This window comes from Canis lupus, chromosome 8, assembly GCF_011100685.1.
Source record: "Canis lupus familiaris isolate Mischka breed German Shepherd chromosome 8, alternate assembly UU_Cfam_GSD_1.0, whole genome shotgun sequence".
In the NCBI taxonomy this organism is placed as follows: Eukaryota; Metazoa; Chordata; class Mammalia; order Carnivora; family Canidae; genus Canis; species Canis lupus.
In genome coordinates this window covers 14962701-14988907 of record NC_049229.1, presented here as the reverse complement: position 1 = coordinate 14988907, position 26207 = coordinate 14962701, and the positions used below count along the sequence as shown (strand labels likewise).

General features: G+C 38.4%; 1 long non-coding RNA gene across 2 annotated transcripts in view; it reads right to left on the bottom strand.

Annotated features, from left to right (window-relative positions):
• Positions 1 to 26207, bottom strand: part of LOC102153697 — a 113332-nt gene that overhangs the window by 53366 nt on the left and 33759 nt on the right. The window contains exon 1 of one of the 2 annotated variants that reach the window (XR_005363139.1): positions 9004 to 9171. The exons of the other annotated variant lie outside the window; for it this stretch is intronic. This is a non-coding gene — a long non-coding RNA (uncharacterized LOC102153697). Of the gene's footprint in view, positions 1 to 9003; positions 9172 to 26207 lie in introns of those variants that run through there. 2 annotated transcript variants of the gene reach the window in all.

Below are 26207 nucleotides of genomic sequence, written 5' to 3'. Positions count from 1 at the left end.
AGTGGTAGCCACCTTCATGAAGCAGAAGAGGAAGATCCTACAAACCTGGGCCACAAATAGAACAGGGAAAGCAAAGGGAAAGAAAGCTCATTCCAGGTACCACACAGGTAACCAAACAAATGTCTGTTTTCTAAAATTGTTCAAACATGAATCTGGCCATAATTCCCATATTAACCTACATCTGTCAATGGCTTAGCACAGATCCCCTGAACATAAGCTTATCTGAAATTCCAGAAAACAAGATAAAAATTAATTAGTTATAATAAATTTTATTGGTGATTCCAGGTTACTACTCCTTCCCTGACTTCTGCTAACATTTATCGTCAATTTGGGATGTTTATTGTGGTTACAAGTTTGAAAAAACCTGATTTGCCTGTTTTCTTTTTTAAAGATATTATTTATCCATTCACTAGAGACACAGAGAGAAAGGCAGAGAAATAGGCAGAGGGAGAAGCAGGCTCCTTGCAGGGACACCGGGGTCACACCCTGAGCCAAAGGTAGACGTTCAACCACTGAGCCACCTAGGCGTCCCTGCCTGTTTTCATTATGGTGGATAAAAACTTAGTTTCCTTTCCTCTCTCCTCCTCTCTCCTTTTCTTTCTTTTTAAAAAAGATTTAAAGGGAAAACAGAGAGAGAGTGAGAGAGCAAGAGAGTGCAAGCTGGGGGAGACAGAGGGACAAGCAGAGTCCGTGTTGAGTGTAGAGCCTGACATGGAGCTTGATCTCATGACCCTGAGATCATGACCTGAGCCAAAATGAAGAGTGGGACACTCAACTGACTGAGCCACCCAGACGCCCCCCACTCCTGTATTCAATAAAACTTCCATTGATCCACTACAGACATCATTCTTGCAGCAGAGTGAGAAGCAACGTATTAAGCAAGCAGCCTACAAGTGAGACTTCTCAGATTTCTAAAGGAGGAATCAAGACAACAAAATATAGACAGATTCCATGACTCTTCTGTCCACTTATTCAACAGTTTTGAGCTTCTACAATGTTCTACTCCTAGTGCTACAATGAACAAAACTGCCCCTCAGGAAACTGGTAAGTGGGGGAGGCAGAGAGTACTCCAACAGTCATTCAACTAAGTTAAAATTACAATTGTGGTAAATGCTACAAAGAAGTACATGGTACTATGAGAACTTGTTAAGAATGGGATTAGACCCAATTCTGGGTTGGAGGAGGTTTTCCTAAAGAAGTGATTTGGAGCTGAGATCTATGATAGGCAGAATTCTCAGATGGCCCTGTGACCTGGGCTACCTGCTGTTGTGCCTCTTCCTCTTTAGTGTGAACAGGACCTGAGATTTGTCTCTAACCAACATAATATGGCAAAAGTAATGGAAGTCACTCTTGTGATTAGGCTGTAACACACATTAGAGAAGTGACAGTGGAAATGAAGAGAAAGTTGAACTTGAGAAAAATCCAGAAAGTAAAACCAATAGGACTCTGTGGTGGTTTAGAGATAAGGATATGGAAGAGGGAAGTATCAAAGCTAACTCTTTGGCTTCTGTCTTGGTCATTCTCTGGCATGGAGAACACTGAAAAATGGACAGACCTGAAGGAGGCATCGATGCTAAGGAGTTTTGTTTGGGCATGCTAAGTGCTAGGTTACCTTTGAGACATACAAGAGATATGAAGTAATTGTATGCAGCAGTCCAGAGCTGTGAGAAAAGCTCTGGGCAGAAGATCTGTATCTGAGGATCTTGGTAGCAACTGAAGCATTAGTGGGTATGGACTTTCTTTTCCAGGGAGAGATAAAGAGAGAAGAAAAGAGACCTCTACTCAAATCTTGTAGGATTCCTCCAATTAATGGATAGTAGGGGAGGTGGTGGTCTGGTAATATACCAAGAAGGAGCTGCCAAAGAAAAGAAGAAAATCAGCAGTGCAGGGACACTTGCTTGCATGTCTCTCCAAGTATCTCTCTCAGGTAGTACAAGTGTCTCTGATGCAAGGATTATTTCGTTCTCCCTCCTAGATTAACCTGGAAGCACCCATAATCCTTGCCTTTCACATTTATTGTAACTCACCAGTTCTAATAGTGTCCAGGGCACATACTAGGCACTGGCTAAATATTTCTTGAATTGAATCATTTCTTTGTTGTTCAAGAAAGGGTGGAATGAATAGATGTAGAAGCCCAGTTCCTTCAAGCACATAAACAAATGAGCAGAGTACAGGATATTGTTTCATTGCATAGATGGTAAATATACAGCTACGTGACTAAAATGGTTCAAAAGCCATTTCAGTAGTTTCTGTTGCTGAAATATGTTTAATCAAATGTTTAATCTCTTAGAGATTCAAAGAACTGATAACAAAACAGGACTTTTTGGCTGTACATTGCAATCAAAAGTTAATTATTGTTCACACCTTTGGTGTTCCTCAGGTTCTTCAAGAAGGCAAACTCCCAGTGGAAAATGTGTTAGGAACTATTTGTTTACTTACCCAAAGAATGCATAAAGAACTTATTGCATTCATAATCAGTCCTTTACCAAAAACTGCTAGCTAGTGTCCTGGATTTGGGGTCTTTTCCAGGGTGAGTTAAAATATGCTGATGTCTCATCAGGTGCCAACAGAATATGACATAACTCTAACCAACCAACTTAATCCAGACCTCTCAGAAAACGATGCTAAGTAATGCACATTCCCAAATCATTCTGCCACCCTAGGGACACTTAGGGTTATGGACCTCAAGGAATGTGTTTGTATTAGTTTTCCTGGGCTACTAAAACAAATTACCCCAAATGCCTATCTTAAAACTGCAGAAATTTATTTATTCAATGATGCTGGAGACCAGAAGTGTGAAATCAAGATATGAGCAGGACTGAGCTTCCTCTGAAGGAACTAGGAGAGAATCCTTCCTTACCTTTTCCAATTTCTAGTGGCTCTAAGGCATTCCTTGGCTTGTGGCAGCAAAACTCCAATCTCTGTCTTCATATGACATTCTCCTGTTTCCATGCCCTCTTCATTTCTGTCTTTTATTAGGACATTTATCATTGGGTGTAGAGCCAAACTGGTAATCCAGGATGATCTCATTTTGAGATCTCTACCTTAATTATATCTGCAAAGACCTTTATTTCAAGTAAGGTCACATTCTGAGCTTCTGCGTGCGCACAAACTTTGAGGGGTTACCATTCAACTGGCTACACCACTACAACTTCCTAAAAGCCAATTAAGTTAAGCAAGCTCAATTATTCCCATATTAAAAGAAAAAACAGACTTTACAGGGTGTATTTTAAAATTATCTAAAGTAACAAGGGGCTTCTAGGAGAAGGGTCCCTTCTAGGAGAGCACTTGGTGCCTCTCAAAGTGTCTTCTGACAAAAGATGTCTTCAGGAACTTGGAAGCCTACCATTAGCATCACCCCTGGAGGGTCCCTCAGAAACAGAGGCAAGTTAACTAAGCAAAAGGATGTGCCTGGGGAACATAATACATTAGCTAGCTAAAGCATTAGCAGAGATTAAATTTATTTAACTTATCTCTCCAAATTGCCTAAATTACTACCAAATAATAAACTATGTGTTCAGGAGAATCTGGCTTATGCTACCACTAATAAATTTTTTAAAGAGATATAAAATCTAGTCAAGACTAACTCAGTTTACAAATTCCTCATGCCCATGAGACCCACTCACTTCTTCCTAATCTGGGGTGTTGTATTCCCACCAATTAGTTCTTGCCAGAGAAAAAAGCTTATCATGGCCTGATAGGGTAAGCCTGTGCCTGTGATTCCCAAGAAGTCAAATAATTTACCAGCCTGACACTGAACCTTTACTAGAAGACACAGCTGTCACCCTGTGTAGACCCAAATAACAGCATGACGATTCGGCATGAATTTTTCAAAGAACCTGTGAGATTACAGCAGCAAAGGATTGGCTGGAACTATGCCTCAGTGAGTCATAACCTTTATAGCAGTATCACAGCCTAGTTTGGAAGCAACAGAGTTCAGAGTCTACAAAACACACCTTCATGTTCTATTGATCGTGAAGATGAGGTAAGAGCGTGTCAATCACTGCTGAAAACAACCAGTTATGAGAGTTAGTTGCAGCAGAGGAAAGGAGAAAGAATGAAACTTCCTCAATCCATTAAGAAATGACATTGCTTATAAATGAAATAAAATTAGACATCCTGGCTCCTGCCGATTGCTCCTATCAGTAAGCATTGGCACTGGGGAGAAGGGACTGAGACACTGCTCTGAGTTATGGTATACAATATGAGATTATAGGAGAGCAGAATGTGGGACCTTAAACTTGGGCCAAAGGCATAATCTTTCTGGCCCCTACTCAATGGGATTAGGTCATTCCAGCCCCTCAGTGGAAGGCTGAATGCAATATGGGCTTCAGAGGCAAGAGCTCCATAAAGGAGTGACATAATTTGAACTCCAAAGGCATATTAACCATGGTCTGCTCAGTATACCAGGGGAGAAGGCAAGGACAATTCTGCACTCCAACCATCACTTTTAATTTGTCGAGGATCCAGCTCCCATCATGTCACTCTTTGGTCTAGAAATACCAAACTCTTCCAACTCACACATCAAGTTTAGAAATCTTTTCTCAATAAAATCAATTTCTGTTAATGTTATTAATCTGCCAAATTCTAAAAGCACAAAGACAAAACATCATTTCCAAATCCCAGCACATGGAGAAAACCAGTGTTCCACACAACAATTGTTTAAAGATTTTATTTATTTATTCATGAGAGACACACACAGAGAGCGAGAGAGAGGGGCAGAGACACAGGCAGAGGGAGAAGCAGGCTCCATGCAGGGAGCCCAATGTGGGATCATGCCCTGAGCTGAAGGCAGATGCTTAACCACTGAGCCACCCAGGCATCCCACCACACAACATTTTGGTACGTTTCTCCATCTTTGTTCCCATAGATCCCTATTGTGAACAGTAAAATCATGGCAAGTGTCACCTTATAGGTCAGAGCAAAAACTCTGACAGGCCATAAGGCAAAGCCAGCCAGGGAAGGAAGGAAAGAGACTTTAATTCTAGTAAAAACAAACAGCTCCAGAGGCCCCTCAGTGTAAGATAAAACCATAATGAAGATGATGATAATCATATTTTACATTTATTAAGCATTTTATGTGCTCAGCATAATGCTAAGCTTTTTATATACAATCTCACTTAAGCCTAAGAATAAAGTTATGGGGTAGGTATTAGCATTCTTGTCTTATAGATAAAATCATTAAGACTAGAGAGGTTAAATAATTTTCCTAAGGTCATCCAGTTAAATGTGGCAAATTTTGCCTTGAGCCCCAAATCAATGCTCTTAACCTCAGAAAATCACAAATCAGAAGATAGGGGTTAGTGAAGAAAACCAGCAGTGTGGAGGAGGAACTGGCATGAGCTTCAGAATTATGAAATGGCTTCATATTCTAATTCTATACTTTCCGTAGTGAGGTCCCTTAATTTTTTTTGCTGGTTAGCTTTCCCAATTCTTTGCAGTGAGCCATATCTCATTTGTCACTTCATCCTCAACATATATGACTATGTCTACTGGTCCATAGCATAGGTTCTCCAAAACTGTATTGAATGAATGGCAGATTAACACATGAATCAGACAGAAGAATACCTATTTCTGTAAGGCTGCAGAGAGGGTTGTCAGTGAAATGTTGTTAGCGAAATGACTCAGCTGGTACCTGCACAGTGTAGACACCCGCTAGATGTTGCCTCAGAATCCTATAATGAAAACACCATGTGCAGGAAGGTAAACTGAACCAGTGGGCTACTTTTTCTCTTAGTCTGAAACCTCAGTGGATGCCTCACGTTAAGATATATTCCAGGACGTATAAGGCCACTGAAGGGAAATAAAAAGAGGGTGAACTAGACAGGAATGAACTCCATTTGGGATCCCCACACAAACTGTTGTACGACAATACATTTCCCAGGATATAAAGTCTCTTGCCTTGATGCACAAGCACAGCACCACTGGTTCCCTAAAGCATTTTCTGAGCTTAATGCAATGCCAGGCTCAGTGTCTGCATGCCTGTATTGTTCTTCTGAGGCAGAGCAAAAGTCCTTTTTGATTCCTGCTTCATCCATAGGAAAAAAAAAAAATACATACTAGAGAAGTCCTGAGTGGAAACGGCATTGTCACCAAGCATAATAGAAACATTTTAAAGATAAATTTCTTCCGATTGCTGTGGCCTTTTATCTGGCAACTCAGAGAAGGGTGTTAAAACTGATAAGCAGATTTTCTTTGCAGTACAGTAAAATATTGGGGACTGTGTAGAAAGAATGATCACGCTTATGTTGTCTAAAATAAGATCTGGCTTTTGTAAAGTGTGGTCTACTCAAGATATCACTGTTTATCTCCTACAAAGCCCATTTAGTTGTTTTCTCACCTTCTCACAATAATCTCACAAAAAACCCTCATTTTTCATTCGAATGTGACATGAAATCTGGCAGCAGCTCAACTGGTCTTTTTCTGGGAGGAGGCCCACCACAGCTGATGAGCCCTTTCCAACTACCCAGTCATCAGTTGCTCCACCTTTTAAGAAGCTCTTTGATTTTTTTTTTTTTAGGTTTTATTTATTCATGAGAGAGAGAGAGAGAGAGAGAGGGGCACAGACACCAGCAGAGGGAGAAGCAGGCTCCATGCAGGGAGCCCAACATGGGACTCAATCCCAGGTCTCCAGGATCACACCCCAGGCTGAAGGCAGCGCTAAACCTTCGAGCCACCTGGGTTGCCCAAGAAGCTCTTTGATATAAAAAGCAAAAACAAAAAACCACTTTGGTCAAATTCAAGTTCTCTTCTATATGTTGGTTTCCAAACAAGCTGTTATAACTCGCTTTCAGGGGATGTGGACTCTTCTTTATGACCAGAGAGTGAAGTTCTTTTTCTCTTTCCTCATCTCTACACCATCACAAAGAGCAGAAGAATGACTCTACTTTGCTCCTGGATCAGAATGCACATCAGAAAGATGCAAAGTCAGAAAGACTAATCCACGGGGGGGGGGGGGGGGGGGGGGGGGGGGGCCTGCTGAAAGCCAACTTCTTGTGAAAACTCACTGGCTGCCTCTCATACACCAGGACGAATTCCAGCTGGAGGAGTTCAGAGAACAGAAAAAGAAAAAAAAAAAAAAAAAAAGGTTGTCTCTCTTAAAGAACTAACATGATTTTTGTGATAAGCTGAGAAGTGCTCTGTAACTCACAGAGTTTCTCTCTATGCTTGGCTGCTAGAAAGCTTAGAGCCAGAAACTGTTCTCTTTTTTGGCCAGCATTTCATGATATCCAGTGAAAACTTATTTTAAAAATATTTAAAAATATTCAGCTATCACTTCATGTTTGTTTGCTTCCCTTTAGCTTCTATTAATGAGTTTCTGTTTTATTAGAATTCAATTTCTTGTATAACTTGCCTCAATCTCTTTTTGAGAAGTAGGTATACAAAGAGTAAAGAAAGATTTTTTTTTTAAGATTTTATTTATTTATTCATGAGAGACACAGAGAGGCAGACATAGGCAGAGAGAGAAGCAGGCTCCTCACAGGGACCCTGGTGTGGGACTCGATCCTTGAACTGGGATCACACCCTGAGCCAAAGGCATACGCTCAACCGCTGAGCTCAACCAGGCGTCCCAAGTAAAGGAACATTTTTAAAGTGGCTAGCATTATTCTAATTGTGTTCTTTTTACCTGAGCAATAGGAAAATTAACCCAGAAAAGACAATCTAAAATCATCTTTCCCAATGAGTGATTTCTAGATGGTAACTTTTGCCCTAACCAACATCAAAATGAAGAGCATAACTCATTCATGTAGAAAAAGTTCTCATCGTTAATAAACATTTACTTATATGCTCAAAGTAAACCCATAAAGCTGCCTCCTCTCCTTCCCTACTGGCCATTTAAAAAAAATAGCATAGAATAAAAAAGCAGCCCATTTTAGAGAGGTATACTGAGTCACAGAAGTCAAAATAATCAGATTAAGAAAATATACTAAGTTCTAGAACAGGTAACAACTGGAGATGTTGTAGTCTATGAAGTCTGTGGAGAGAGAACTAGCTCAAAGTATATTGACTGGAGCCTTAACAACCCCACTGCAACACAAACAATTTAAACTGGGCATTATGAAAAGTTAGGTCTCATTCCTCTTACCTCCAATTTCTCTGTGAAAATGACAGTATTTCAAACTGTTTGCTTTTTTTTTTTTCTGAGAGGAGGTTATCAGTTTCTGTTTATGACTTAATGAAATAATCCTAATTAGAACTGTTCTACTTAGGGGAGGGGAAGAAAAATTTATCTTTGATAAATCAAAACCAGATAATGTGATTCATTAAAAACATCACCAAATTGATTAAACATGGCACCTAGAAAAGTACAAAAATGGTGGGAAGAATTTAATTAGAAAAATCATGGCCAAGGTCAGTGTACAGAAAATTTATTTACAACCCACCACTATGTCTGCAATCAAGAAGTAATGCCAATATGAATGCTATTTAAAAGAAAGAGACATATCCATTATGTTGCTCTCTTCAGGAGTGGCAAGAATTAGATCAGAAGTAAACCAAGGCAGTTACAGAGGCAGGAGATGAATAGAACATGTAACGATACTCCCATACTCCTGTTATCCAACCCACTAAACTGTCATGCCCCTTTAAGCTTCTTTCTCCAGACATTAGAACGGACACTACTGAAATCATGCTTGATTTTGTTAAAAGAATCAATATACTCCCAGAAACATGTTAAGAGAAGTGAGTCATGTATGTTCTTGACAAGAAGGTAGATTTAAGACAGCACCAGCCACTAACTCAACAGCATTCTCCCTTTATTTGTGCCTATATATTTGAAAAAAGGGGTGTGGATGGGGGGAAACATACCCAAGTTTACTTTTTTAAAACTAAATAACGTTGCCTTGTGGCACTCATATTGTATCTATTACACATTTCACTTCAAAACCTCATCTCCCCTAAACCCTCTTCAATGCGCTTGAAGTAGCACAGCCAAAGGAAAGGAATTTTCTATTTAACTAGAGCACTGACATTCTGTTACACAATTCGATCTTGTCTATTTACCTGCTCTCAAAAACACAAGACACTAAACACAAAATGCTGAATGCGTGGAGTCTGCAGTGCCATAGGTGTCTGAATGCATCTGCAGCTTCCCTCTCACTCATCAGGGTAATTGTTGCCATGTTATTCCATTTTTTGATTAGTCTAGTCCCTCAAGCTCAATGCTTTTTTCTGGCCCAACGTTCTTCTGCTGGTTGTCATGGTGATTGAATTGTTAGAGAGGAGAAAGGCTCTGTTGTCTGTCATTGTTCTGTTGTGGTTTAGGTAACGCAGGAGGCAACACAAGTGAAGTGGATGGACCTTTTTTGCTCTGCATCATTTCGTAGTATTGAAAAATCTCACATAAAAAAGGAGCAAATAGGCCCAACCAAAGAAATAACCAAGCTCTTTCTAAAGGAAAGTGCACATTATTATAAAGAGGCAAATGGCACTAATGATGAACTGAGTAATCTATGAAAAATGCTGCTGAATATTACATTTATTACTAGAACAATTGCTGCAACTTAAACATCACATACAATACCTACCATTTTGCAATTTAGAGTAAATATAGTTTTTAACTATACAATTGTAGCATCAACTCTTTGATTCTCGAGGCTCTGCTACTTTAACCTATGTTCTGTTTAACCCAAAGATAGCAAGTTGGAAGTTAGGAATTAAGCAGAATTAAGAGTTGGGTAAATTTTCTTTTGGTGGAACGATAGTGTTAGGGTCAATTTCTACTTTGAGAATGTAGAAATTATTTTTTAAAGATTAGAGCTGACTACAAAGGAGAACTTTTTATTCAAAAGGTAACAAATGTTTTTGAAGCCAATCAAAATAAATATAATCATTCTTCAGTTTTTGAATTTTCTAGATTTTTTAACTGGAAAATGGAGAGACATAGCATAGATATATGATAAATGGAGGGATGTATCATAGGCAGGGACCAAATTAATAATAGTTCCTATGAAAAACTGCTCTTAATCTTTCATCATTGCATTGGTAGACATATACCTGCCTTAATCAGCAATTACTTTCATTAGTATTGGTATGATTTTTGTCATTACAAACTTTTTCAATTGTTTGTTTGATTTGGGGATGATTTAACTCAACTTTTATTTAACTGTTTCATTATTTTAATGATTCAAATATTTAAGCAGGTAACATTTATTTATTTTATTATTTTTAAAGCTTTTATTTATTTATTCATGATAGACACAGAGAGAGAGGCAGAGACATAGGCAGAGGGAGAAGCAGGCTCCATGCAGGGAGCCCTATGTGGGACTCGATCCCAGGGCTCCAGGATCACACCCTGGGCGGAAGGTGGCGATAAACTGCTGAGCCACCCAGGCATCCCAAGTAGGTAACATTTAGTAAGATATGATTAAAACATTTAAAAACATGAAATGGTTTACTCTGACAAGTTTCCCTCCTACCCCCTGAAATCTATCTAGCTCTCTTATCCTCCACATACAATCACTGTTGTTAGATTCTTTTGTAGTCTTCCAGAATTTCCTTATGCAAATATTAGGATGCAAAATCCTAAGAGAGATTCTTATTCTACTTCTTCCATCATGGTGGTATGCTATTTGATGGGTTTTTTTTTTGTTGTTGTTGTTGTTGTTTTTATTCATAGACACACAGAGAGAGAGGCAGAGACACAGGCAGAGGGAGAAGCAGGCTCCATGCAGGGAGCCCGACTTGGGACTTGATCCTGGGTCTCCAGGATCATACCCCAGGCTTCAGGCGGCGCCAAACCGCTGCACCACCGGGGCTGCCCGCTATTTGATGTTCTACATGTTTCACTTAATAGTACCTTAAGGACCAGTGGTCGGGTCCTTCCATATCAGATCACAGAGATCTTCCCTCTTCTCCTTTTTTCTTCCTTTTACCACAGCATATAGCTGTACTATAATTTATTTAAGCAACCTCTATTAAAGAACATTTAGCCTGTTCTGAATATTTTACTTTTATAACAAATCATCTTAAACATTTGTTAATTTTATGTGCGTAAATATATGTAAAAGAATCCCAGAAGTGACATTTCTAGGTTAAAAATATATATGGGGACGCCTGGGTGGCTCAGTGGTTGAGCGTCTGCCTTCAGCTCAGGGCGTAAGCCTGGGATCCAGGATCAAGTCCCACGTCAGGCTCCCTGCATGGAGCCTGCTTCTCCCTCTGCCTGTGTCTCTGCCTCTCTTGCTGCGTCAATCATGAATAAATAAATAGAATCTTAAAAAAAAAAAAGAATATATATGCATTTGTAAATGTGATGAAAATTGTCAAATGGTCCTCTAAAGTTCCAATCTACACTCCCTTAATAGTGTACAAAAATACCTGTTTCTGCATGCTTTGCCAACATAAGATAATATTAAACTCTTGAAATTCTACCAACCCAATAGGTAAAAAATAGTAACATTCTACAGTTTTAATTTAAATTTCTGTTATGAGTGAGGTCATATATCTTTTCATATATTTTAAAGCCTGCTATATTTCTTTTCCTGTTAATCCTCTCTTTAAATACTTTGCCCATATTTCTTTTAGGGTGCTGATATTTTTCTTATTGATTTCTGGGAGCTCTTTATGTTTTTGGAAATGTACCCTGTTATGTTGAGTTGGTAAATATTTTTTTCCCAACTTCTCATCTGTCTTTTGACTTTGCATATAAAGGTTTCTTCCCATAGAGAAATTTTGATGTTTATGTAGCCATACAAATCTTTTGTGGTCCTGTCTTTTTTCTCTATCCTCACTTCAAAACTATAAAGAAACCCCTCCATGCATTTCTGTAGTACTTGTATGGTTTCTTACTTTTTTTTTTTTTAAAGATTTTATTCATTTATGAGAGAGAGAGAGAGAGAGAGAAAGTGAGCGAGAGTGCACAAACAGGGGGAGCAGCAGAGGAAGAGGGAGAAGCAGACTCCCCACTAAGCAGGGAGCCTGACACAGGGCTTGATCCCAGGACCCTGGAGATCATGACCTGAGCCGAAGGCAGTCACTTAACCGACTGAGCCACCCAGGTGCCTTTTTTAAAAACGAAAAAAAAATTTTTTTAAAAATTTTTTTCCTTTTTAAACTTTATCCTTGCAGAGGGTATAAGACACAGATCCAACTTTAGACTTTTCCTGATGGCTTATCCAGTCATCCTATCTCCAGTTCTGGAATAATGCATCTTTTCTCCCCGCTGACTTGATAATACTCCCTTTACCAGATGCTAACGTCTATGTTTTTGGTCTATTTCTGGACTTCCTGTTCAGTTACCTTGACCTGTGTGTCTGTTCATACATGGAGTACTAGTACATCTAACATAACAAATACAAACACAATCAAGAGTATACTACAAGAACTGTACTTAGTCTTAAATGCTCTTAATGATATCTATATTTTCACACTACAAGTATTTTGCTGTATTTAGCCACTGTTCACTCCAACTCACCATCCAAACATATATTCCTTCCTTAATTGCCCCAGGAAGTATATACATTATTATGTTGAAGCAGACATGGATTGTCACTCAAGTTCTGGGAAAATACAGCTGAGACATCATCAATTTTTCAATTAAAACTACAAATTCAAGAATATGTATGGCAGAGAGCTGTTTTCTCTTTCTGAATATGCCTTTAAAGGGTACAGAGTGTGGGGTGTTCATACATCTCAGCGTGGTTTCATTCAGCATCTCATAGTGGTTTACAGCCACAGAAATCTGGGAAACACGCTGCTCTCCCTTTCTGAGGGTACTCCACGATGACTTTAAAGCCTAGCCATTAAAGGCATTTGAAAGGGCACTTACTATTTAGTACCCCGTAAACATATATTTTGATTTTCTTTCATACTGTTTAATGGCATAATATTCAGCAAGGATCTGTGGAAACCAGCTAGCAATCACAACAGACACACTCCAAGGAGGAGTACCAGCACTTCCTAGATTGTGTTTCTCTCCCTTCCCACAGCAGAAGGGCCGCAGCCGATTTCATCACTGTGCCAAATATTCATAAGCTTGTTGTCTGTTATTGGTTTAATGTAGTACATTCACACAGATTGAAGTTGATTTTCAGTAAAGGTCTATAAATAACACTCTTCGGCTGTGATCTTGAGGCTTTTGAGATCAGTTTTCCCGCTTCCACCCCTCCTCCTTACCAAGCATTTCAACACTGGGGAGAAGATTAATGTCCTCACAACAAAAGATGACTTTTGGAGCAGAACCTACCCAATAATCAGAAGTGGCAAGTAAAAGAGGGAAGGTGGTGACCTCTCTCAGTGACACGAACAAGAAGAAACTGGAGGAGCCTTTCCTTTTGCTTAGAAAGTGCCCAAACCACTCATTGCAGGAAGCGTTTGGCTACCAATCACTTCTCTGAGACCCATTACAAAAGGTGAGCAAATCTGAAAGCTCTCCCCCCTCCCTCCCCAATTAGTTCAGATTGCAGTCGACCTTCAAAGAATCCATTGCAGGGGTGTTTTTCTGGTGATGATGCTTTGAAAATAATTTTCTTTTTGAAGGGCTTTCTTTCTATTCTCTCCCCATGGCAACTTTTGACAATTTGTTAAAACGCACACGCACACAAACCTCTTAGGCTATCTACAAGCTCTCTAGGTGAGTGGGAACAAATGGCAGCCTTACAAAGAAGTGCACCCAGCACAACTGTACAATTCTGATCATTTGGGGATCTGTCTCACACAGACTCCCCTTGCGGCCCCCAATGCAGCGTTAGGAATTTTTTTCAAGTACACAATGTGATAAGTTAGGTTGAGACCAAGTTGTTTGTTTGCTTGTTTAAGTACAAAGTAGTTTTGTGAACTGCTCTTCCAGATTGACAAGACAGATTGCTTGCTGCACTGATATCTATATACAGCAATGGAAAAAAAGAAGCTAGAGCACTTATATCTTCAGGGCATACTGACACTAGAAACTACGGAGAGGGAATCTGTGGAAAAGGTAGTCTCAAGGGACTTTTAAGGGAACCATGGATTATTCAGAACTGTTGGGGTATACTGGCATTAGTCCTAGCACCCAAGTCATAGTAAGATTCATTACACCAACAGAAACCTCCCCCAAATAGATGCACCTCTAACTGACTCCACATGGTGAAAGAAATCATGCACACCTCACAGTTTTTGGTAAGTATTTGCCTCATTTCAAGCATCATGACTTTCCACTGATGTCTCTTTTCTAGGGGCCCTTATTTAAAAATGCTCTTTAAATTAGGTATAAATAGGGAAGAAAGCAAAAGCTACATCACACTTCAGCATGGTATAATTTCTAGGAGCAGAAAGAAATGGCTGTTTCTATTTTATCTTTTCTGCCTCAACACAGAGTATCATGCCGAGAATTACACTAGGGCTAGGATTTAATGGCCATGCCAGGAATTGGAAGCAGCACCTGTGGACCAGAATTTAAATCCCATGGACTATTTTTCTTGATGCTTTTATAGAGCATGAATGAGGATGTAATTTAAAAATAAGCCCTGCATCCTATTTAAAAAGATAAGAAGGAGCTGGATGTGTGTAAATGTTTGGATTAAATATGACCAAAGACTGCACTGTATTTAAATGGCTTGGCACTTTAAACATGATGGAATCAGGCTTCATAATGGTGCAAGCATCTACCTAATGGAACTAAATTTGCAATATAGGTGCATAGTGGAAAAGAAGGACAGACAAGTGGCACTGAGAATCTAAGTGAGACGGCATCAAAGAATGAGACATATTGAGTTTAATGATTGACCTTATCGGAGGCTTTCTGCTCTGACAATGAAGATGTGAATTATCCTATTATTATAAGCAGATGGATCATCTTATTAATGCACCCTAGCCTTTCACATTTTTATTTAACTTTAAATTAAATTGAACAATTTCAGTAACATCCCTTCAAGGAAACAGAAGCTGATTCTAGACATATTTTCTGTGGAGCTTTAATATATTTTTTTCTTTCCAGAGACACAGTTTCAGCTCTGCCACACTATAATGCTTTGGCTTTCATTTGGATATAACTGAGGTGTCCTGGAAGTTTCTCTGTAAATTCCTTCAAATCCAGAGGAGCTGAAAGAGATTCTAGGAGCCTGTACTTCTTTTAATGACTCCACATGGAACAGCATCTTTGGAATTCTGATTTTGACATTGTCAGCCACTTGATAGCCCCTGCTACAAGGAGGAGCACATGAGCCATAATCAAATGTTTTCTGAATTCATCCTCAGTACAATTCTCCCCCTTAAACCAAAATTAGGCAGTAAAGTAATATTTGTTTAGAAACACTTATTAGGTACCTGCTTAATACTATAAACGCTATCCTGGCAAAACCTTTACACACAAAAGAAATATTTTACTGGAAGGTCAACATCTGCAACTGCTGAAAGGAAAGGAGCTGTTTCAAACTCACCGACAAAGGCTTCTGTCTTAGCCCCCATTCCACTTTTTTTTCCCCCTTTGGTTTTGTTTCCTTTCAGCATATTTTAAGAACTAATCAGCTTTATAAAAGGTACCACTGTTAATCTACTGTTTGTCTTGGTCTTCACTGCAGCTCCTTAAAAGATAGAGTGCAAACAAAGCAAGAATTAAGGTCATTCCATTTAAATCCTTCAGAGAGGAAGACAAGGGCTAAGTTATTGCTGAGGACTACAGAGAGGAGGGCTGGAGGAATCCAGGATGAAAAACCTCCTCATTGTTTATTATTTGCCAGCCTCAGAGCAGTCCCCATTCCCATATTTGTGAAGGGATTACCCTCCCACCTTCAGAGATTAATGGGAAGCCCAGACAAGCCCCTGGCCCACAGTCTACCCAGCTCCAAAGCACATTCTCCAGGAAGGTAGACCTTGGAGTGCACTCACTGGGGAGACCCAGAGTGAGACACCCTGCAGCCTCAGGAAGAAGGGTGCTAGAGGTACACAAGCAAACATAACCATCAAGGGGATTCCATGCTTGTACAGAGGCAAAACCACATCTTTGCAGGTAGTAGCTATATGTATGTGAAAATCTTAGCATGTATCAGATTTAAAAAGTGGAGGGGAGCAAAAATAATAAAAATCCACATGAAAGCATCGCAGTGGCATGTAATAGTGGGCTGGTATTTCTGCAATCCTGATTGCAACCCTAATACCAATATTTTATTTGAAACAGAAGTCAGTTGAAGTGTACTTTTATTTGTTCCTGCTATAGTTGTTCATTAAATATCACTAAAATTTTAGTGATAAAATTTTTTTAAAGTTTTAAAAATTAAAAAATTTAATTTAATTTAAAAATTAAAAAAATTTTAATGTAGTAATGGGTTGATCTGTTTAAGTGAATGATTCACTATAAGGTTTTGTCTTTAAAGAATTAAGGTCAGGTGGCAGAAAGCACTGTCTGTAACCAACAGAGATGCAGATTCTTAATTTCCAGTATTTAGTAAGGCTTGACACATAGTAAATGCACAATAAGAATTTGTTACATGAGGAAAAGCTGGAGTATTTTTGACTGCTTTAATAATAACAGCAATAAAATTAATACTAATTATTGTTTACTGAATACTTACAATATAAATATGTGCTAAGTACTTCACTTTTGATTACCTTACTTAATCTAACAACAACATCATGTGGTTATTATTCCCATTTTACAGATGAGAAAAATCAAAGCTCAGTGGAGTTAAGTCACTTGCCCAAGGCCACATAAGTAATCAGTAGCAAAGCCAGCATACAGGGCCATACTGTCTTACTCAGGACTCTCTGTTCTTAATGCTATACTGCTGCCCTTTTGGTATTTCTTACCTTGAGTTTAGAAAACACTTAGTGACTGCTGCTGATTCAATGACATTCTATTAGATGAACAAACTACCTTTAGAGAGAATATGGGTTCCATCTTGAACCAAGGTACGAGATGAAAAAAGACTGCTTTCATAGTGACTTCAAATTTTGTCCTCATCTCCCAGAAGAATTTAACTACTCACAAAATGCAGTGACAATTTTGGTGCTTTGTTAAAAGTCATATGAACAAATTTCCTGAAAGGGGTAATGCTCCTTAAGAGGTATCTTACATCCCCCAGTTACCACCACACACACACACACACACACACACACACACACACACACACACACAGAGTGTGTCAAGTTTTCCCAGACAGGATATCTGTTTGCAAAACCCTTGGCATATGGTGGATCTGCCTGGCTGCCTACAATGTTTGATTATGACTGGCCTAGCTAATTCATTTCATTGTATATTCACCCCTCTTTGGAAACTGAACAGGATTAAATTGCATTTTTGAAGCTTTAGCAAATCACCATGTGATTTAAATTAGGATAAAGACAAACACTGAGATAATTTTTCCTTCAGAAAATTATGACAGCATATCTGGCCCAGCAGGAATGTTTGTCCAGAGACTCTTACAGTCTCTCTTGGCCATTTGGATGCCCAGTTCTACATATATTAACCATTCAGTAATGTAGAATCTATAACCAAAGACTAAGCAGAATGAAAAGCTGTAACACAAAATTAATGTTTCCTCTTGAAAAATCCTAAAACCTCATTTTTAATAACAGTCCAATTTATTCTCCCTCCAAATTTTATTAGCTTACAAACTAAGCCAAAGAGGACTGAGTTATAACCATGTATTTAATAACTTCTCCCCTTCTGAGGAAAGTGCTAAAAATACGTTTTTTTTTTTTTTTAAGATTTTATTTATTTATTCATGACACAGACAGAGAGAGGCAGAGACATAGGCAGAGGGAGAAGCAAGCTCCCTGCAAGGAGCCTGATGTGGGACTGGATCCCAGGACCCCAGGATCACAACCTGAGCCAAAGGTGCTCAACCCCTGAGGCAGCAAGGTGCCGCGAGATATGGATTTTTAAGTCACTAATAATAAAGTAATAGTTCCTGAAAGTAAAAGCTAAGGGATACTTGCTATTGTCTTTATTTTATTAATTGTATTTATTTATGTAACATTATTTATTGTCTATTTTATTGAGCTATCCAATAATTAATTTCTAGCATGATTATTTACTCAGTCCCATCTGCACCACTGGTTGTAATACTACTGGCCCTTCCAAATAAAATGAGTCAATAAAATAAAAAGCAAGAATTAAGACAGCGTTCTCATTTGTGGAATCATCTCCAGCAGTTCTGTAACAGAAAGGCTTTAAATTATAGGGGTCACTTAATTTTCCTAATTTAAGGACATGGTGTTTTGCTTAGAATCTTTAGATGTTTGTTTCATGTGACACAATTTTTGTAGCATTTTATTATGATGAGCATCAAGCTTTTGAGGATGAGAAACCAGAGCCCACCATTAAAACAAGCAAGTTTCAATTCCTTTTCATTTTCCAATATAAGTCTACAGATTCTGCCATGAGTTTATGGTGATGCTGACTTGGTCCTATATTCCATAGGCAGCCCAAGACGGGCTTCATTGTGCAGTGAAATTCATCAGGCTAGTCATTAGATGAGCTTCCAAGGTTTTCCTGCTGGACAGGAAGTCACCCCTAAAGGTGAGCTGAATATAAAATATGTTGCTATGGTAATGTAACAAATTAATGGACATTTCATTTTAAAGAAAACAAGAAAAGATTCTTCTACCCTTTTTCCCTGTCCAAAATAAAGGAAAAGAATAAGAAATACAGCAAATTGAACTTCCGTTTTATAATTCCTAGGCATTAGTATTAAATATCACATTTAGGAAATTTTGTATTGTCCCAAAACAACTAATTAAAAAAGAAAATTTATTTTCAAAGAAATTGTCTCCAAGGTAAGAAAAGCACACAGAGTGCCGAAAAACACCAATTTTGGGGGAAAACTGTTTGAGAGATACTAAATTAGTACTTCAGGATATCGATATTCATTTCTTTAAAATAAGGCCTACAAATGAATAGTATTTTTACTACTGAAAGATTTTAAAGGGCGCCTGGGTGGCTTAGTCAGTTAAGTATCTGCCTTTGGCTCAGGTCATGATTCCAGGGTCCTGAGATCCAATCCTGTGTCAGGCTCTCTGCTCAGTGGGGAGTCAGCTTCTTCCTCTCACTCTCCTTCTGTACTCTCCCTCCCTCTCTCAAATGAATAAAATCTTAATAAAAAAAAAAAGATTTCCAGAGGACAGAATGACAATTCATCAATCCACAGCTGTATTTTGTTTGCCTTATGAAGGACAACTAATTGGCCATATGTAAATAATTTTTCAAGTATCCCTCTAAGGGAAGTGTGGATCAAGAAGGCAGACCAAACACATGCATGTGCATGTACTCCTACCCACACCCCCCTGAAAACACAGATATTTTAAAAGAATAGATTCATGAGTATACTAAAAAATAAAGGAAATTTTCATCAGCAGAGAAAAAATTCTAAAGAACCTAGAAGACAGAAAAACAAAGGGGACGGCACTGACTGAGAACAAACCAGAGAGAAACACAGCCCACAGAGCAGAGAAGTACAGATTCAAAGAAGTCTTACTCTTAAGAGTAGGTCCTAAAGGGGTCTTGAAGGTTCACTAAAGAGCTGCTGTGGGAACAACAAAGGCTAGTAGGTGTCCCCTTTCCCCTTGTTTATACAGAGCTACTGGCAGGAGCTGCTTTTAACCCCTGGCTAAACCCTCAGAACACTTTCTCAAGAAATATCTTGCCTATGGGCTCCCCATGTGGATGTAAGGCTCTGAAACAAGAGGAAGGTAGAATGTAAGTAACTCTTGACCTTTACAACAGAGAAGGAGGTGTGATAAGGAAGCACCTCTGCCCAGAAAGAAAATGCACTACCTGCCTCAGCATCAGAATTAAGCCTTCCTTTTTTTGGCATTGGGGAGGGGGTGAATGGACTAGTCTATAACCTGTGGCTCCATGCATGCCCAGGTACCACAAAAGAAGGTTGCCAGTTTCAGTCAGCCCTCCTGGTCAAAACAGAGGCTTATTTGTATGACAAATCAATAAACATCGCTTCAGAGGACACCTGTATTGGCTGTCTGCATTAATGAACCTAGTCTTTCATCACTAATTATGTTAAATGAACAAATGAAGTTTACCAGATATTGAAGGAAAACAGCATTTAACAACAACAGGGATAATGATGAAAAGCTTCCTTGAAGATTAAGGATAATTAAAGGAATAAAAGAAAATGGAAAAAAATAAATTCTAGTATCTTCAAAAAGACATAAGAGGCTATTGCCTCCATTAGACAAAAATAGAATGCTACTAGTGCAATAAGACCACAAAAGAAAACTGTTTAAAAAAAGAGAGAGAGAAAGAAATGAAGTGCATCTACCTGAAAGGAAGAGACAGGCTATTATTACTTGTAGACATACAATCTTCTACTTAGATAATACAATGGAGTCAACTGAAACACTACTAAATTAATAAGAGTAAAGTAAGCCAGCTGATACAAGATCAATAGACACAAATCGATATTTTACTATAAGCCAAGTGGGGAGACACCGTGCTGTGGCTAACCTAACTTTCATTCTCCTTCTTTTCCCTTGCTGCCTCCTTTGCCACTTGGAGGTAGTGACAGTGACACAGTTCTGGTTAGTGAGGAGTGGGCCCAGTCTCCTGAGGAACTGCATTCCTGATATAGGAATCACAACTTTCTCATCTCCTTCTCCTTGTTCAAATGCTGCCATAGGGCCAGGTCTGCACTGAGCATCTTTTGAAGATAAGGCCACAAGAGACAAAAGAAGAGACACATCCCCACTTTAACCAAGTTCCTAAACCAACACGGGCAGCTGCTTACCTTTGGAGTTTTTGTGATGTGAGTAAAATAAGCTCCTGTTTCTTTAAGCCACTTTTGGGTTTTCTGTCATTTGCTGCCACACTCCTAATACATATGTAATAACCAGCGGAATGGAAAAAGTGTTTCATGCACAAAGAAAGTAAAAACTGTAACACTGGGCAGCCCCCGTGGCGCAGCGGTTTAGCGCCGCCTGCAGCCTGGGGTGTGATCCTGGAGACACTGGATCAAGTCCCACGTCAGGCTCCCTGCATGGAGCCTGCTTTTCTCTCTGCCTGTGTCTCTGCCTCTCTCTCTCTCTCTATGGATAAATAAATAAAATCTTAAAAAAAAAAAAACTGTAACACTAGAACAAAATACAACAAGAAATATGCAAGACCAGAAGAAGAAAATGAAAACCAAAAAAGGCTTCAGGAAAATGGTTGGACCAGTTTCTGAATGGGAAGACTTCCTATGAGAAAGATTTTAATTTAAAAGCTAATGTAGTATCAATAAAAATGCTAATAGTATCTTTAATGGAGCTTGACCAGCTGATACTAAAATTTACCTGAAAAGGAAAATGAGCAAAAATAAAGTTTTAGAAAAAAAGGAAAAATGACTATTTATTCTATCAGCTATTAAACATACTATGGAATTCCAATATTTAAAACAGTGTAATCTTAGTGCAGAAATATGCAAATGTACTAATGGAACAAATAGAAAATCTGAAAACAGACTCTTGAAAATATGGAATTTGGGATCCCTGGGTGGCGCAGCGGTTTGGCGCCTGCCTTTGGCCCAGGGCGCGATCCTGGAGATCCAGGATCGAATCCCACGTCGGGCTCCCGGTGCATGGAGCCTGCTTCTCCCTCTGCCTGTGTCTCTGCCTCTCTCTCTCTCTCTCTCTGTGTGACTATCATAAATAAATAAATAAAAATTTAAAAAAATATAGAATTTTGTATATAATAAAGGTGGCATCTCAAACCATCAGGAAAGAATGAATATATAATATGGTGCTGGGAAAGTAAAGTATCCATTTTATATGGATAAAATTTGTTCATTATGTCACACATATAAATTCTAGATACAATAAAGACTCATATATAATAAAATTTAAAGTACTGGAATAAAATAAATGAGATTTTTTTATTTTATAAAGGTAAAGCTTGACAAATATGATTCCCCTTATGGCACCACAAAGTTAAAACACAAACTATAGCTTGAAAGAAGTGCTTTCAAATACTTTCAATATGTACAGCAGAAAAAAATATCAGTATCGGTAATTACAAAGAGTTCATACACATCAACAGGCTGACAAACTTAATAGGAAAATGGACAAAGATTTTAAACAAGAGTGAATAAATATAGAAAGCTAAAAAAATACAAAATACAAAAAATACATTTAATCTCATTAATAAACATAAAATTGCAAATTAAACAGAGTTTTTGCCATCAGACTAGCAGAAATTAGAAAGCATATTAATATACAGTTTTCAGTGGGTAGAAAATTGTATACTCTCATACACAACTGTAGAAGTGAATGGATATAACCATTTTGGGGGAAGGCAATCAAATATTTCTTCCCATGTTGAAAATGCACATGCATTTTGACCCAGCAACACCATGATTCTCTTTTAGCTCTATCTTACTATCACAGTCAATGTTCCTGGAGGAATATTCTGTATGCACTTTGAATAGTATAGCTTTCACCTTTACCCACCTCCAATTCCATTGGAGCACTTTTTTTTTTTTAAGATTTTATTTATTCATGAGAGACACACAGAGAGAGGCAGAGACATAGGCAGAGGGAGAAGCAGCCTCCCTGAGGGGAGCCTGATGCGGGAATCAATCCCAGGATCCTGGGATCACAACCTGAGCCAAAAGCAGACACTCAACCACTGAGCCACCAAGCTGCCCCAAAGAGAAATAGGCTCCCCACTGAGCCTGACGGCAGGGGGGGGGGGGGGCTCTCAATCCCAGGACCCTGGGATTATGACCTGAGCCAAAGGCAGATGCCGAGCCCATGCTGGGTGTGGAGCCCAACTGAGACGCGCAGGTGCCCCCTATTGGAACACTTCTGGTGGAAGTCATAAATAACTACATAATTGTCATACACAATGACATTTTTAAGTACTTGTCCTATTCATCCTTGAAATATTTGATGCTGTGGACCATTCTTTCCTTGATATTATTTCTTCCTTAACTTCTAATACTCTTTACTCTTGTTTTTTCCTTCTAACTCTCAATCTCTTCTCCTCACTCCTCTTTCTTTGATCCTTCAAAGTTACTGTTCCCCAAGGACTGTTGCCTGGCTTTCTCTTTCTTACTCTACCTCCTTGGTTGAGCTCAACCTCTGGGTTTAATTTATCTTTACAGGTTTGAGATTCTAAAATAACCAATATCTTTAGTCCAAACCCCCTGCTGAACTCTAGATCCTTATTTACACTTCCCTTCCAACATTTCCACCAGGCTATTCCACAGGTATTCCAACAATCTCAATAAGATGTTTCTTTTTATATGTTCTTAGTTTTGGTTGAAGCTCTACTGTCCACCCATTTACAATAGCTAGAATCCTGGGAGTCATCTGAGACACTTTACCATCCCTCACTCTCACATTCAGTCTGTCAAACAAGTCTTACAGCATCTTAGTTATACCTCTCATATCCACCTATTTCTCTCTATCCTCATAGCTACTGCATTAGTTTGTACCCATATCATCTATTCACATTCTTAACATGGAATTCATGGGCTCACATGAATCCATGGATGGACTTCGAGAGATCTGTGAGCCACCTATATTATATGTGAGCCACTTAAGTTTTTTTTTAAAGATTTTATTTATTTATTCATGAAAGACACACACAGAGAGAAGCAGAGACATAGGCAGAGGGAGAGGCAGGCTCCATGCAGGAAGCTCAATGTGGGACTCGATCCCAGATCACATCCTGAGCCAACGGCAGACGCTCAACCACTGAGCCACCCAGGCGTCCTGTCACTTAAGTTTTATATGTAAGTCTGTATATTATATGTTTCTAAGAAGGGATCTGAGGTCCCCAACAGGGTAAGAACAATTAGTTTGGTCTAATCATTGTTATAATCTACTAATTATTCCTCCTGCTTCTAGTCTCATCTTTCTGACCTATTCTCCATCCTACAGTCATAAAGTCTTTCCAAAATATAAATCCAACCATGGCCCTCCTATTCAAAACTGACACAGTATCTTACCATTTTAAGAACCCAAATTCATTTGTAAGGCTGTCTGTGATCTGGCTTCTGTTAACTTCTGGAACTTTGTGTATCTCAAGGTTCTTTCTTCCTTACATCCCATCTCCAACCCAATTTATTAAATTAAAATTTTAATACTTAAATTGTCCCTAATAACCTGGTTGTCCCATACCCCTTTACCTTTGCTCATATTGCTCTCTTTGCCTGGATGCCTATCTTCACAAAGCCCTTCCTATGTTCCCTTTGCATCTAATTCCATCAGACCTTCCATCCCAGGTAGAACTGTCCACTTCTTCCTTTATAACCAGAGTATATTATTACATAGTGTATTATACAAAGTTCTACTAAAATCCCTATATTCCTTCATGCCACCTACTTGAGGTTACAGGTCAACTGAACTTTATACGCTCTGAAGGCAGGGACAAGGTCTTGTTTTTGTTCTCTATAGCAAACAACACGGTGTGCCCTGTAAGGCCTACTCTATAAATGTTAATGACTTGAAAGGTGATACCAGATTGGTTGTGTTATTACCATCAATTCCCTTTCATACATTATAAAGAGAAGAAGTAGAAAAGGGATGAAGAGGAAAAAGCATCTTAGATAATAGAATGTGACTGAAAAACTTTGCTAGGTATTAAACAGTATCTTATGACTATCATAACTTCATTGCAAAGACCAAGAATTCTTAAATATGAAACAAGGAAGGTAGTGGAGAAGTTTTCAACCTTTTTTTTTCAAGTAGGGTCCATGCTGGGGGTAGAGCCCAATGCAGAGCTTGAACTCACAACCCTCAGATCAAGACCTGAGCTGAGATCAAGAGCCACACAGTTAATCGACTGAGCTCCCCAGGCACCCCAAGACATTTTTAACTTTTACTAGGAGCTCAACATAGCTTTCTATTTCCTTCACTGAAATATTAATTTTTTATTAGATTCATTTCTCATAACTCTTCAGTAACATTAAAAGATGCACAGTTCAAGGTCTATAGTAGAAAGTAGAATTAAGACATCAGTGTTTTGAGTTTACAAATCAACTAGTAAAGTTTAGAGAATAGAAAATACGACCACAACAGGCAGCTTTTCATTTAAGGTATAAAAATAAAACAGCTCATTCTGATTCTAGGATTTTGACATGCTGCATGCAAGATTACAAATATATCAAAATTCCTTTGCATATAAATCTTGAAAAATAATGCAGACTCCTGAAGAATATGTATCATACTGCATTTATGGGTGGTCAAATGATAAAGGCAGGAAGGGAAATGGAAAGAGATGAAAGAAAATATGCTACCTCAGGGTGGAGAGGAAGAATTTCTAAAAAAAATTCCAAGTTCTTGAAAAGGAAGTTTCCTACTTGCTTCAGTGAAATAATGATCTAATATAAAGAAGGCATTATCATTGCATCATGCAAATATTGACTGACTTGGCTAATCAGGGCTATATATCCACAGCCTTTTTTCCCTTGGAGTCTGCAGCGACAGCTTTGTGTACTCTGCAGTCTCTTGTGCCTGAGCCAACAACTGATAGAGTATTAGATCAAAGCCTTGATACACAGATGCCAGGCAATTTGGTATTAAACAAGCGATAAGAATACAAAAGAAGTCTCAATGTACTTTCACCACAATTTGAACAGCAAATAGTTAATTAGGTTGATAATAGATGTTAACATTTCATATGATGTCATAGTTCTAGAAGGTATAAACTTTTCCCATCTCAGATGAAAAAACTCAATTATTTTTTTAAAAGAATCAAAGATGAATGCTATTTCATTATTTATGATTTTTCTCATCTGAAGCATTTAGTTCAACACAGTTTTAATTTTCCTCAAGGTTTTTTTCTATAAAGGGACACTTACACGCATAATTTAAGTGAGGTATTTAAAAGGTGACATGATGAGCCAGTAAAGTTTGCATTCAATGCAAATAATCAAGGTTTGAATTCATTAAGAATTATGGAGATGCTGCTATTCCCAGGGTTTTTTTGAGATTTCTTTTGTGTGTGATTTATAAAATATCTTACCCACTTGTTCCAAAAAAAAAAAAAAAAAAAAAAACACAAAAATGATGTCATGAAATAAGAAACACTTCTATCCTCCTGATATTTTTTCTAAATGAAAATAATCAACTATCTAGTTATTCTAAACAACTAAATTAAACATCAGAAAATTGAATGCCTTAAAAAATTTTCTATGCAAGCATAGAATTATATTAAGAGGTCAAAAGTAAGAAATACTCTCAAGTATATTTTTCAGCTAAAAAATATATAAAGGTTATTAGAGAGATCATATATCTTCCCAAATCTCCAGTATCAAGCATGGGTAAATAAATGCTTTCTGATACTAAATGAATTA